The sequence below is a fragment of the Oryzias melastigma genome, linkage group LG23 (genome assembly GCF_002922805.2).
Source record: "Oryzias melastigma strain HK-1 linkage group LG23, ASM292280v2, whole genome shotgun sequence".
Classification (NCBI taxonomy): Eukaryota; Metazoa; Chordata; class Actinopteri; order Beloniformes; family Adrianichthyidae; genus Oryzias; species Oryzias melastigma.
The window spans coordinates 8,860,907-8,875,335 of NC_050534.1; the positions used below are offsets into that span (position 1 = coordinate 8,860,907).

Genomic DNA, 14,429 nt, shown 5'->3' on the forward strand with positions numbered 1-14,429 from the left:
CCAACTTATAACCACCAGGAACAATGTGGGACTCAGTGTCTTGTCCAAGGACACAGAGCGGGAACTGAACTTGCAATCTTCCTATTAGAGATCAACCGCTTTACTTTTGCACCAGCCACTATATTTATGTTATGTAAAGTCAATCATACCTTCCTCATAATATATGTATTTATATAATTTAGTGGGCTGTACATCCAAACTAAACAAGATCCCAAGACTAAGTGATATTTTTATTTCTGGTCCTCCATCCGATCTTCACCCTTGCTTGCTGCTGCCACCGTAAACAGCTTGGTAAGCAGCATGCAGCTCAAAAAGCTGCACACTTTGCAAGGATGCTGTATATGGAACCCAGCCCATTTCCCCCTGATGTGCGGACACTTGCAGACCTTTGGAAAAGTCTTCCACAATGTACAGGAGTGTGTGTTAAATGTCGGTATCTGAGCTCGCCGACAGTTCTTCAACGTGCTCTTCTCCAAACCCAATCCCCTACCTCTGTCACCGACTTAATTGTTACTGAGTCAGGCTTACTCAGATGCATGCATAACAAAGTCAGTTTGTGGCATGTGTAATTACCTCATGACAGCAAGTGCTGCTTCAGTGATCAAATAAGGCTGGTACACCTGTTTGACTGCACCTGCATCTGCTGCTACTGGATGTCAGACCGCGTGTACCATTGTCTGCGGCGGTAAACCCATGGCAAAACACCCCGAAAGTAAAAGAGACACGCACGTTTCACCTGCCATGCCACAAACAGAGCGTGTCTTTGCTTTTCTTGTGTTTAATTTGACAAGCACTATTGCAAGAGAACTTGTTCAATTTTCCAAAATGCATCGAAAAAGTTTCATTTGTAGTTTGCCTTTGTACCAAAAGGGTAATTGCTTTCAGTGTGGCCTGCTGGGTAAAGGCCAGATTTTAGACAACAATATGCTGCAGAACAGCAAAAAGATAGACATGGCAATGTTTAAATGTGTAAATGAATTGAAAAAAACAGGAAATACAGACCACCAACTGGAAAACTTAAAAAACAGAACAAATTGGACAGGTACACAGTGTTTTTTTTATTAAAAATAAACAATTTTTGCAACAATTTAATTTTAATGTTTTATGTCAAAGATAAAATGAAAAGTTAATAAAGTTTATTTTCTCAAACTTCCAAGTTTTCATGGCGGCTTCTCTAAAAGTATAGCTTTAATTTGTGGCTCATGAAAGGCAAAACATCAAAGCACCAACTTGAAAAAGATCAATCAGGACTTTCCACCGTTGTGTTTGAAATGTATTTCCAACATTTTAGAGTTGGGTCTACATTGTTTTTCCTGAGTGGAAAAGGGAAGAGATAGAATAGATGGTGGCAGATGAAAGGACGGATGTGACATAGGAGGAGCGTCCATGACAGGCGCTAAACTTTGTGCAAGAAATGTGAATGAAGCCCATTTTTCTCTCGTTCCAGAATGCGTTAAATGTAGGTTCTTGAATACTCTGCACTGTATTGTCACTACCCTTTACTAGCGTATGTACTGGCCCTTGAGGCCTGTGATTGGACACCCCCTGCTCTAGTTTTTTTTGGAGGGTAACTTGGACTGGTCCTCTTTGTTTTCCCTCGTCTAAGAGATTGTTGCCAGTTGTCCTTGAGAAGGGTCACTGGGGCTACAACTCTTCTTGTATCTAGTAAAGTTCCTTAGGAGACTAGCTTTGTGTTCTCTCTCCCCAGGGATGGTAGCCTGACCCCCACCAGTGATTCATGGTCGCTGTCCTTGAGATGGGTCACCAGGGTTGCTCCAACGTATGTTCCCTGTCAACAAGGATAGTTGCTGGTTCTGCTCCTCCTTACAGACCAATGAGGTAACTCCTCTTCTTATGTCTGGTTCCTGAGGAGGGGCATTAGGACTGCATCTTTTTTTTTTTTTCTCTCCAAATATGGTCAACAGTTCTCCAATGATTTATGTTCCTTGTCCTTTGGAAGAATTACCCAGGTTGCACCTCTTCATGTTACTAGTCGACAGTGAGGGTTGACAGTCCCACCCCAGCGCCAACCACCCCTTTAACTTTGTTGCCTCACTCTGGTGGTCCTTGTACTGAAAGGTGGTTACCCCCTTGTTTCGTTCCCTTTACTTAATTAGGGTTACCGGAGTGGCTCCTCTTTTTTTTTTTTTTTTATCTCTAAGGGGGGTTGTTGGGACTGTCATTATGTTACCTCTCAACCCTGTTTAGCTTTAAATAATACAAACTGTCTCCTTGTTTGTCTTCTGTTCCGATGCTCCTCCTGGTCTCCTCCTCCCAACTGTTAACTGTTGAGGCATCTGGGATCTGCCCTTTTTTGGGGGGGAACTGTGAGAATTGTTTCTTTTGTTGTTGTTTGTATTGTGGCCATGCTTTCTTGGTTTTTGTAACATTCTTTTTTCTGTCTATTCCCCCCCAGTCTTTCCTGGTTCTTTATTCACAGCTGTCTTCATTTTAGATGGTCATACTTACAATATTTACATTTATGGTTCTCAGTTCAACACGTCATCTGTGTCATCACCCCTTTTTTATTTTTCCTGTTTTTACAGTTAATTTTTATTTATTAAGCAACTAAGTCTCTGCCACAAACCTTGTCTGCTACATTATGGGTCCTACATTACTGGTTCCCAACACTCTTGTCTGCTCCTGTGAAATCCTGTACTAAATGTTGCAAATTATCTTGTGAATTAAAACACTGAATCACCTGATCCAGGAAATCAGTAATGGGTGGAGCCAGGAAGAGCCAGAAAACAAGGAAGATGGTGAATGTCCAAGGCCAATGCTATGGACTAGCTCCTTTAAAGTATATTTTCATTCATTGACTGTAAACAGCCCAGCTATAATTGCTTTCCCCCATGATTTAAAGTAATCCTTTTATTGGATTGCCTTTTTTTAAAAGGGTACTGAAAGTTTTTGTGCACCTATATCCCACAACTATTGGAAAGACGTTATCATCTCAGTTTAATTTGAGGGATTGTTTCAAGTTGTGGAAGTTTCAAAAGAAGGCCCCAACAAATCTTAGTGCTTCGATTTTTTTTTTTCCCCACTTTTCTTTGTTTCCCTCTGGTGGCCTGGAGGTTTCACTACACTAACCTCCTTAACCTATACTGCGTATTGACTGAGCGAAGGAATGGGCAACTCCAGGCCTGGATGTGGCCACATTGAGTGATTTCCAGATATCCAAGCCCTACTCACGACTTCATGTGTGTCCAGCCAATTAGAACATGCCAGAGCAGGGTATGTTGGAAAACATACCAGACCTGCTTTAGCCTTATAAAAACTCTCAGACTGTTAACTCTGGTCTCTCCGCACTTCCCACTCTACCTCCAGACCTTACAAAGGCTGTGACAGTCTATGTATAAAGAATAGCCCACTCCATCTTTTATGTTTGGAAGTCAAGTTTTTTTTTCTCTTTTTTGAGCTAGAGAAAGTCTGACCACAGTCTGCATGACTTGCATAAACATTTTATAGACACAGACCTCAGACATGGAGCACAGTGCTTGACTGGCTCGCCTCCAGTCCAGATCGATGGAAAATTGAAAATGTATGTTGCATCCTAACGAGAAGCATCAGACGACTGCAGACTGTCGATGGCCAGAAAGTTTGCAGCTAGAATGAACATGGCCTTGTTAAAGTCTAAAAAAAAGTTTATGGTCCTTTCCTACATACTGAAAGTGTTCATAAAGAAAGGCGAATGAAGGAAATCATTAAGGTGAAGATGATGGCATTCCATAACATTTGGTCTTTAAAAACCCACCTCGATGAAAATTGTGTTTTAACATGTTCTTGGGAAATATAGAAAACAAATTAAGCCTAAAATTGCATTTCTGAGTATTTCTTTAATCTGAATAATGGGAATCGGGAACAGATAAAAAAAATCATTTTGTACAAGATTGTATATATGATCTTACATGTATTTATTATTTTTTTAATTTTATTATTTACTCTTGCAAAATTTTTACTTTTTTTATAATTTACTGTAGAACCTTACTCTTGGTAAACTTACTTTTCTCTTCTATTTTACCTCTTTATTCTTGTCGAATTATTAATTTTTTTCTTATTATGTGACCACATTATTCTTGCAAAATTTAAACTTTTTTCTCATATTTTTATGACTTTTTTGTCCTAAATTGTTTCCTTTTTTTAAATAATAATTTTACCACTTTATTATTTTGAAGCTTGAGCTTTTTTCTCATACTATTACAACTTTTTTGTCTTAAAATTTTTACTTTAAAAAAAAAGTTTTATAACCTTAAACTTTGCGTCCTTACTAACATTTTGTAGAATTTTGACTTTTTTCTTATAATTTTACAACTTTATTCTTATGAATTAATACCTTTTCCCTTATAATTTCACAATGTTTGTACATTTTTTATTTTTTCATAATAATTTATGACTATTCTTGAAATGTAATTCCTTAAATTTTACAGCCCTTAATTCTTGTAGAATTTGTACTTTTTCCTCAAAAATTTATACTTTTTCTTGTAAAATTTTGACTCTTTTCTTATAATTTTAAGACTTTATGCTCCTAAAATTTGGACAATATTTTGACTGTATTCTTACAGGGTTATCGTTCTATTATTTATTTTATGATGTTCTTAATAAACTGTTTTTTGAGTGTGTATATATTTTTAGGACATGTATTAATGCATGTATTAATGTGATGGATATTTTTTTTCTTTTGTAACATCTAACTCTATTTTTTATGGATATCAGGGATATAAAGGAGTCTTTGCCTCCTAGGACTTTACATTACAGACAATAAAAAGAACTAATTCTTTCCTTTTGAGCAACTGGACTTGATTTTGAATCGTGTAGCAATGAATTATCTTCCGTTTGGCATTTAATTTCCTCATAACAATTTATTTATGCACACAAGGCTGATTTATATGCACCTTTGATGAAACAATGCCAAGTAGGAGACAGTGTGATGAATGGATTGACGAAGGAGGAAGAGGATCTCTGTGTGTGTGTGTCTGTCAGATCCTTATTGCTTTAAGGCTGTTGTTGTCAAAATCTCTCCCCTTTTTTTTCCGTGTTGCGTTCTGTCACAGGCAGCTGAACTCCAGGACCTTTCGGTGTCAGCCCGTGTTGTCATTTGTGACTGCTACAGCCCAGACAATGATGCACTCACACTGTAGGGGGAAAATGATGAACAGCCAACCTCAAGGTCCGCCCGACTCAAAGCTGTTTTTCTGCCGCTCCATCAAACCGTCTTCTGTCTCCGTCTTTGACGGGGAAAAATGAAATTCTTGAAAAGCAGAAACTAGAAGAAAAAAATGTACTTTTTTCATAGCTTTTGACCTTGATAAAATGTAAGAAACAAGTGTGATATTTTTAAAAACCCTAATAAAAAAAAAGACAAAATAATCATCATCATAGTTCATCATATTCCGGTTTGGAAGCCCCATCACTGGCTGTTTAATTGCCCCTGACAAAATCAAATAGGCTGGGTCCCTGAGGGAGTGTGTAACGGCACGCATCTTTTCCATAAATCAGGTACACCGGGCTCCTGCAAGGCGGCAGCAGCAGTTATATATAAGAGCCTTGGCTGAATCCTCCGTGAGGAAATGGATCTGTCCGAGAGGCCGTGAAATAGTGCAGCGACTGCATCACTCACGTCCCTGCTCCTCTATTTCATTATCATACAGACACAGAAGGTCTGACACCACCAGATGCCAACAGGTGCATCAGCAGCAGTGTTGGGTTTGAGTCTGTGGTAAGTTTTGTTTCTGACACTGCCTCTGTGAGATTTTCAATTACCTTTACGGGGCTGTCTCTTACAGGTTTAAGGCGATCCAATCTTATGTCTCAGTTACAACTGTCCGTATGGGTGGATACAGGCCTAAAAGTGGATAAACTTGTATTGGCCCAAAAGAAATAACAAAGTCGTAGGTCATTCAGGGAGCCCAAAGAGTAAAAGTGCTAAAGCACAGTTTCTCTAAGGACATACTGCAGGTTAAAGGTCGTGAGGAACACTTAGAGAACATGTAAAACAGGGATGTCCAAAGTCAGTCCTCAAGGGCCGGCCTCCTTCTCCCTCTACTTATCTGCTGCTGATTACATGGATCAGGTGTGTTTGACCAATAAAAAGCTTCAATGGTAGCTTGGTTGGAGAACATGTAGGACACCGGCCCTCGAGGACCTAATCAAAACTTTTACTCTGAAAAACAAAGCTTTTATCTAAAAAGTGTCAGATTTACACTTACATTGACCACTCGAAACGTAGATTTGGTGAAGACGACCATTTAAGGTTTTAAAGACCATGGGTGGGGGGGGTTCTTCTGTCCTGCCAGATATTGGCCTGAACCCACATAAGGCCCGCCTCGGGGATATATCAGTGGAGTCCATTTTACAGGGCATTGTCTGTCATGGTAACAATCCAGAGCACTCGGATCCAACTTTCTATGAAAAGGACTAAAATCCAAATGAGTTTTTTGGTCACTTTCTTCCTCTTCAACAAACATTCAGAGGTTAGGAGGGGCTCCCTCACATCAAGTGATGAGTGTGCGTCTTTTCACTATCTTTGACTGCTAGACTGCAGTCTAGAAATGAAGACAAACAATCATAGTTTAGTTTTAGTGGCAATCCTACAAGTCCAACCGGTACTCACGCTTGACCTGCACACCCCATTTGTAGTCATTTACAACAATTGTACGTTCCTCAACCAAAGTCACCAAACCTGTGTCGTTTTCTGTGACAGTTTCTACAAAGTGAAACTGACTTATTAAAAATGTCCCTCCGAGTTGTGGGCGAGGAGTAAGCCTGCCCCCATTTCCCATCATCCAGCTGTTAAAATTCTCTCCTGCCAGCTTAAAGCCCGTCACACTCCACAACCTAACAATACTGATGCAACAAAAATGGCGAGCAATATTGGAGCTATCCAGCCGTACAGTTTGAAGCCAGCTCTAGTGATGAAACAAAGACGTTTATGGATCTAGTCATCTAAAAGTGGATGCATCAGAATGGAGTGAATCGGTGAAGTCGTGGATTGTCATTGTCGGTCCTACAAGCATCAGTTTTTCATCTGCTTCTGATTCAAAACAATTTGAATAAGAAATTACTAAGAAATGCATTTTCAAGCTATTTTTCTTGATATATGTTCTCCATCATAAGAAAAACGTCATGTTAAAAACATTTTTAAAAACATTGGATCTTTAAGCTGTGGCCACTCCTACAACAATTCACAGGGCAGGACAACCCAGAAATTAAGAGTTTTGAGTGTGCCCTACATAGTGCTAAAAATAATCACCTTCTTTTATTTGATTAGAATATAATGCCTCATTTTAAGTAAATATCTTAAATAAAATTTTACGTGTAGTAAACAAAAAGTTGATTAAACCATCAACTCAAAATTTGTATTTGATGAAAACTAATCATTTTAAATGTAACAAATTAAAGAACCTTTGTTAATTGAACCAATTTTTAACGTTTTTCAATGTAGAGATACTGTCATTAGCTTTACATTAAAAGAAAAACAAACATTACCAACTATTATGGAGGCTTATTTTCAATGAAATATTATCCGTGTAACCTGGAAAATTTACTGCTTAAATCTTTTTATACATCATACATTCTCAGTCTAAGCACTAAGACGATATTTTTTTAGAATGTAGAAAAGCATGCAATGTAGAATAAATGTAAGTTCACTAAAAAAAAAAAAAAAAAAAGTCTTTTTACCCAATCTGCAGTCACCCATCTCTGAGCCTCCGTGCAGCAGCTCTCTTGGTGTGCAGCCTTGCTGATTTAATCCATGTTCCCCTTATTGATTTGAGTCTGGCTGTAACCTCATATCAGGGCTTTGCAAAGTTTTCTGCTGCATTAAGTCCTGGTTCTAATTGAAGCCTCCCAGAGGCTAACTAGCTGGATTGCTCCGCCATGTCAAAAAGCATCAGTCAGTTAAATGGTGCCGGGAGATGGAGAGCCGTTATTGCTGCTGCCGCTGCGGGCTGTGACCTCGCGGTGAAACTGGGCTTGAAACGTCTCCTCAGCAATTGCAGGAAGTTGCATTCCTGACCAGTGACATTGTGCGTGCCTTTGCGTGCATGGAGGGTTCAGAGGGATGAAGAGAAGACATGTTCATGAGCTTGTAGAAGTTTTCAAAGGCCCAAGGCTAAAGAGGGAAAATGACTGACAGTTGTTCTCGGTTGCCGGTGATGGGGCAGCAAATCCAGCAAGATTGACCCTGGGCTGCTGGGGAGGCGCAATTACAGAGACAGGGTCAGAAATCTTCGAAACTGTATGTAGGGGATGGCTGCAGGGTGTTTCCATAGTAACAAGAGGTGATGACAAGATAGTGGCCAGCAAAATATACTTCTGCTTGATAGGAGCAGAATAGTTATGATATTCTTGAGTAAGGAGAGGAACTCTGTCTGTCTTCTCGCTTTCAAAGCAACGCTGTAAATTTTTTATGCTGCTGTCTGCAATGGGTTTCACCCGAGGGAAAAGACTGGTTATCCGACCTGACACACAAGCAACCATACTCCTCTGTCAACACTGAGGTAAGGAGGTAAAAATGTACCTGTTTACAAGAACCTAACCATCCAGATGCACAACCTCCTGCTGCTGAGTGAGAGTAGTTGGCCGATGACTCTTCTTCACTGCACGAGGATGTGGCGGGGATGCCTGCCTGCCTGCCGCCGCCTGAGGGCAGTTGCAGGGCAGATGACTCAAACTGACCTGAAACCTGCCCAAAAGAAAGCTGCTCACTCCCCTCCTGGTAAGCTGATGCTTTCGACAGAGCATCTGCAGCCTCAGGTTCTTACCCCCGGGGTGCAAGATGAGTGCTGTAGGGAGGCCATAGTGCAGAAGTGCCACTGAACAAGGAATGACTTTTTAAGAAAAACAATCATATTGGAGGAGACAGGTTATTTTTGGCAAATTTATTTTAGTTTCTATTTTATTTTAAGATAAGTTCAATAACAAGATAGATACAAAGACATTTAAAGTGTTCTTTGGTCAGTGCATCATTCATTCATTAACACGATTACTTACCACAACAAAATTTACTACAAAAAAAGTGCATTCTGGAGTCATTGGAAACAAGAAATTATAACAAATTGATTTCCAGCTAAATAAAAAGTGCATCTGTCATTAAAACTAAGATAAATAATTATTATGAGAGCTAAAATTGTTAAAACCAGAGTAAATAGTAATAAATATAATCACAGTGCAGTATAAGAAGGTCCAGATTTGTCAAGGATAACTAGACAATTGTATTTATTTGGTTTGTTAGAGGGTTTTTTTATTTTTAAAACGTTACTGGCATTAGACTTGAATATTAGTCCCGCTGTCTTTAACCATTTTAACTTCATTTGTTGACATTCCTTGACTTTTGAAATCCTCATCGTTGATCGTTAACGTAATTCCAGTTGGATTCTCCATGGAGAAAGTAGCTTTGCGCTAATATGCAACACCTTACAGTAGTGAAATCAATTAAATCAATGTAAATTATCTGACTCTGTCGCGGAGAAAAGCGCCTTTGCTAGTTACGCGACTTTACGTTAATAAAGTGTTAGATATCGATGCAAATTTGAAAAAAAAGCGGCTTTTCTCCGCGTCAGAATCAGCGGACTCACACTGATGGAGTAAACAGTCTTAAGAGTTATGGAATGTCAAAAAACAAGAGTTCTTTAATCGTCACCAGTGACAACTAAAACATTTAGTGTATAAAATATTAAGATGACTGCTATGCTGATTTTAGTTATTGCAGGTTATTTTTAGAACGTAACGATAAACAACAGACCACTGTATTCTAATATTTGTGAGTTGTCTTTAGAAATGCAACAATTAAAAAAAATTAAATTATTATAGTGACCATAAACATGGTATGGTGTAACTTGAATAGTTCCATTGTATCAACCAATTAACTGTATAGAATCTTATTAAGCAGGTGCACAAAAGTGCTTAATATAAAGAAAGAAGTAGAAAAAATGGTAAAAAGTGTCATGTAGTTCTAACTTATTAGAGTGGATAAGTCTTGGATAAGGATTAAAACATCATCTTAAAAAAAACAAATTTTAAACTTACTTTGGAATCTTTTGGGGGTTGATTCTGGGTTAATAGTCATAGCAGTAACTTTTTGTTTTTTCTCTCACAATTCTTAGACTTTTGTCTCTCATGCACAAATATAAATCTACAACAAAATTATTCACATGGAGATTTGGAGATGTAGAGATTTGCTGCTCAAGAAGAAATCTAACCTGATCCGTCATTATGGGACATCAGCAATCACTTAAAGAGGCGGATAACTAAAAAAAATCCAAAATGATATTTGGATATTTATAAAGAGCCCCATTTGAGAAGATTATGGCAGCTGTAAAGTCGAATTTCCGGAGCTTTCCTTTAGGGCCGGTGCTGACACTTGTAAATGAAAAGATGCTGACTTTAAAAGGTTCGCTTTCCCCCAACCAAAGTTGCTTTGATAGCATCCCGACAGTCACTTATTAAAATGCATAATTTATGCACTATACGCAGATGATGTTAAGAAGTCAGCCGAGTGCTGTAATGCGGATGCACACCACAACCAAGCTCAAGAATTAACCTTTCGCAACCGAATAAATTCAACATGATTTCCTGTGACCCGCTGAAAGAGCAGTAATTACCCTATAGGGGGTTTATATTAAAAGTTGAGCACATGGGAGGAAGACACACTGTGCATTTTACCTGTAAATCCACCGGAACGGCTGTTTTTCCTCTCGTGGCGTTCCTAAAAGAACAAACCCTGATTGCTGTTTGGGTTGAGGCTACTTTAAATTCTGTTCGACAGAACAATACTTGTAAATCATCCCCCCTCTGAGTGAAGCAACATCCACCATTTGCATAAACACAATCCTCTTGTTGTTGTAAGCAACTCAAGAGTGAAGCAGGCATTCCAGTTAAGTTAATTAAAACCGAAAGAAAAGGTTAAAACATACAATGAATTGCCCTCCAAACACCCACATTCATTTCCTTGGATCAACATTATAGCAAACAAAAGATTTTTTTAGCAAAAAAAAAAACGCTAAAATATTGGGAGTTTTTTCTTTACAGACGAGTAAAAGTCGTTAAAAGACATTACTGGGAGCCGTTTCGGCATTTATGTATCGTTTCATATCATTTTTAACTCTTCTCGACAGCCAGTTTGGGGAAGAGATACAGGTTTGGCAAAGGCTCCCGCAGATGTGAACATTATTCGTCCATGATTGATGTTGAAAAATTCAGCTTTTTCTTTCTTCTTCTTCTTTTACTGTCACCCATTGTTCTCGGACGGTCGATAAAGATGCCAGAAGCACCTTTGCTTACACAGCACTGTTTTCCCTGCAACTTGTTATCGACATGGGCCATAAATCACTCTAATATTTTTATGCACCCGCTCTTTTCAACTGCTTCTGATGTTTCCTCGCGCCGGGTTCTTTGTAACTCATTTGGGCTGAGCGGCGACGCATGACAATGCGCGTGTAATGGGGATTGCTGGAATCGGCTTGGCTCAGACGCAAGCTGTGTTTAGATTGGCCTTTAAAGTGCAACTCCCTTGACCTTGCGGCGTTGTGCCAACGACAAGTTTCTGCAATAAAAAGACAAAAACCCTTTACCACCGGCGCTTTAGACCCAGTGTTGACATTCTTACAACCGACCGGTTAATAATCATAGCGATGTAATTGCTCAAGTCACATTGATCATAAGGCCATCGAAAAAGAATCGCCTCAATAGCTAACACAAGTTGATGACATCATCTGAAATTAGAATCTCCCAACCCTGTACAATTGCGTGCATACCGCACTATTTTGTGCATGTTCCATGTAAGAAAACTGGTCATACGTGGAAAAAGTTGTGGTCTTAATAGATTACATTTTCACAGATGTATCACGAAGGAACCACATTAAAACCATGGAAGACGCACGAATAAACCACACAAAGAAAAAAAAATGACGCGTCATTGAATTTCTTCACTTTGACAATCAGAGCTCTGGGCAGAAATCACATTGGATCAAACACTAAAGACACTAAAGACTGAAATTACATATGTGGAGCATGCACAAAATTTACATCGTGGCCTTTACCTACACTTTGAGCGCTGAGAAGACGCAATGACAGAACAAATCCATGTCCCAGGATTTGGAAGGCAAGGCTGCTATTACTGCATTCTAAATACAAGAGGGGTTAGACATTATTTCATTCTGACTCAGTTCCAAAACCCAGAAGTCTGAGGGTTGCACAGTGGTGTAATGGTCAGAACTCCCACCTTACAGCAAAAAGGCCCTGGCTCAAATCCAGGCGGAGTCCTTTCTGTGTAGAGTTTGTATGCTCTCCTTGTATATAGATGGGTTTTCTCCAAACGTCTGGTTTCCTTCAACAGTCCAAAAAATGTGCGTCATAGGTTGACTTGTGTCTCTAAATTGTCCTTAGGTGTGAATGTGCGGCTCTGTGAGGAACTGGTGAGCTATTCATGGCCTTTGCAAAACACTAGCCAAGATAGCCCAGAAAGGTTTGATCAAGGATGGATATATGTACTTAGAACTGAGACTTTTTGAACAGTGTATGCGTTCTTTGGGACAACCAAAGTTGATTACACTTTGGTTGGAGGACAAAAAAGGATGGAAAACTAGAGATTTGACATGCAAGAGAAAAGGGAGGTAAGTGAGGTAAGCACAACCCAGCCAACAAGACCAAGTGCGTCCTGTATGGTTTAAAAATGGGTAGAAAATGTGGGTTTGTCTGCAGTTTTCGTGGCAGCGCCACAGCCCTGGGGCTGGCAGAGCCTAGCAGAGTTGCTCCCTAGACTGCCGGTCCCTGTCAATGTGCACAGACAGAGGCGGGGCCCACATTTTTCCCCCCATATAAACCATATGGGGCCATCCTGGCCTCGCTGGCTGGGAACAAACTGACGGATAACTATGGATATCTGGTAAATCTTCAGTATGTATAGTAACGAAATAAAAAAGGGGTAAGGTGAGGGGTAGGTAAGGAAAAATTGTGTATGAGGGTAAACAATCTCAAAAGACAGATGGGCACTGACTCTTTTGGGCAGATGTCTAGTCCTGCAGAAAAATGAAATCAGCATCTCCATAAAGTAATGAATTAAGACTTAATGAATTACTGTAGACCTACACCAGCTAATGGCATGTCTTCATAAACCACCAGTCACTGATAAAACTTTATAACTGACTTATCATTTAGGTCTCTTTTTCCAGACATCGGCACATTGAATTCCAAAAAGAATGACGAATGTGTTAACACGGTTTTGGACATTGTGTAGCACTCCACTTCTTTTTGTCTTTCACCTAATTAGAACGTCTCTGAATTTGCCTCTCAAAGCTCCTGTCTGGGATTTGTTTGTGTGTGCTGGCCTCTAAAGCTCTGAGCTCAGCAGCAGTCCACGACTCGTAAAAAGTTTACTCAAAATATTTCTGCTGTTTGTGTTGCTTGCAAACATTTTCGCTTTTCCAGTACAAATTTACCAAGCAACTTTGGATGAAAATTTCCCTTCACAACCAATTATTCCCCATGTCAGGGATCTGCAACCTTCAACACTTATAGAGCCATTCGAGTGTTTTTTTTTTTTTACTGGCAACAACCCAGGAGGAGCTACAAAGTCTGATTCCACCCTTTAGAAAAATGAAAAACACTGATTTGTATTCATATTACTGTTACTATTATCATATGTATGAATAAACAGTTGTTTATTTGGCATTAATAAAACATGCAAATAATTAGAAAATACTAATTCTTCTAAATAAATGATTTCCTTTTTAAAATAAAAGACCTCCTGTATCACATGGCATCATCTCCAAATGTGGTAGGTAGCTTAGTGTTAACAGGGATTTGAGATTTTTTTTCTGTTTTTTGTTTATTTAACTATTTTACTACGTGGTGTATCTCGGTCAGAAATCTGAGCTAATTAAATGACTTTTACCATATTTTTAAAACCATTAAGCATAAGAAAAAAATCCTTAAAAGATATAAAATCTGTAGTATAATCTGGTGTGCCTTAATTATCGTTGTGTTTTTACTCTTTATTAACCAGAGAGCCACAATGAAGGGGTCTAAGAGCCACACGTGGCTCTTGAGCCGCAGGTTGCAGACACTGAGGTGGCGATTAGTCCATAGATTCACTTTTGCTGCTGGTGCCCCTTTCATGAAACACTACCTGATGACCCTGCAGGGCTCCTGCTAGCAGACAGTCTTTGACATATAGCCTATATATCTAAATACAGTATAATAAACAAGAAACCCACCCATTACTTGACCTCACTTTGTGTTGTACCTTCATTTAGTTGGCATAACTTAGCCATTCAAAAGGTGCAGAATAACATAGCTGAGTTGTGTCTATATTTAACAGTTTTGATGATATTTCTGCCTCCAAGAAGAGTATAACGAAAGAATATTTGGCTAAAAAAACATTCTGAAAATGACAGTGTTTACATTGTTGCAGCTAAAAAAAAAGAGATGCT

General features: G+C 39.1%; 1 long non-coding RNA gene across 1 annotated transcript; it reads left to right on the top strand.

Moving 5' to 3' along the window:
* Positions 1-1,172: 1,172 nt before the first annotated feature.
* On the top strand, positions 1,173-5,364 carry LOC118598049. Its single transcript, XR_004947111.1, has 2 exons — positions 1,173-1,839; positions 5,052-5,364. It is a non-coding gene; the product is annotated as an uncharacterized LOC118598049 (long non-coding RNA).
* The last annotated feature ends 9,065 nt before the right edge of the window (positions 5,365-14,429 follow it).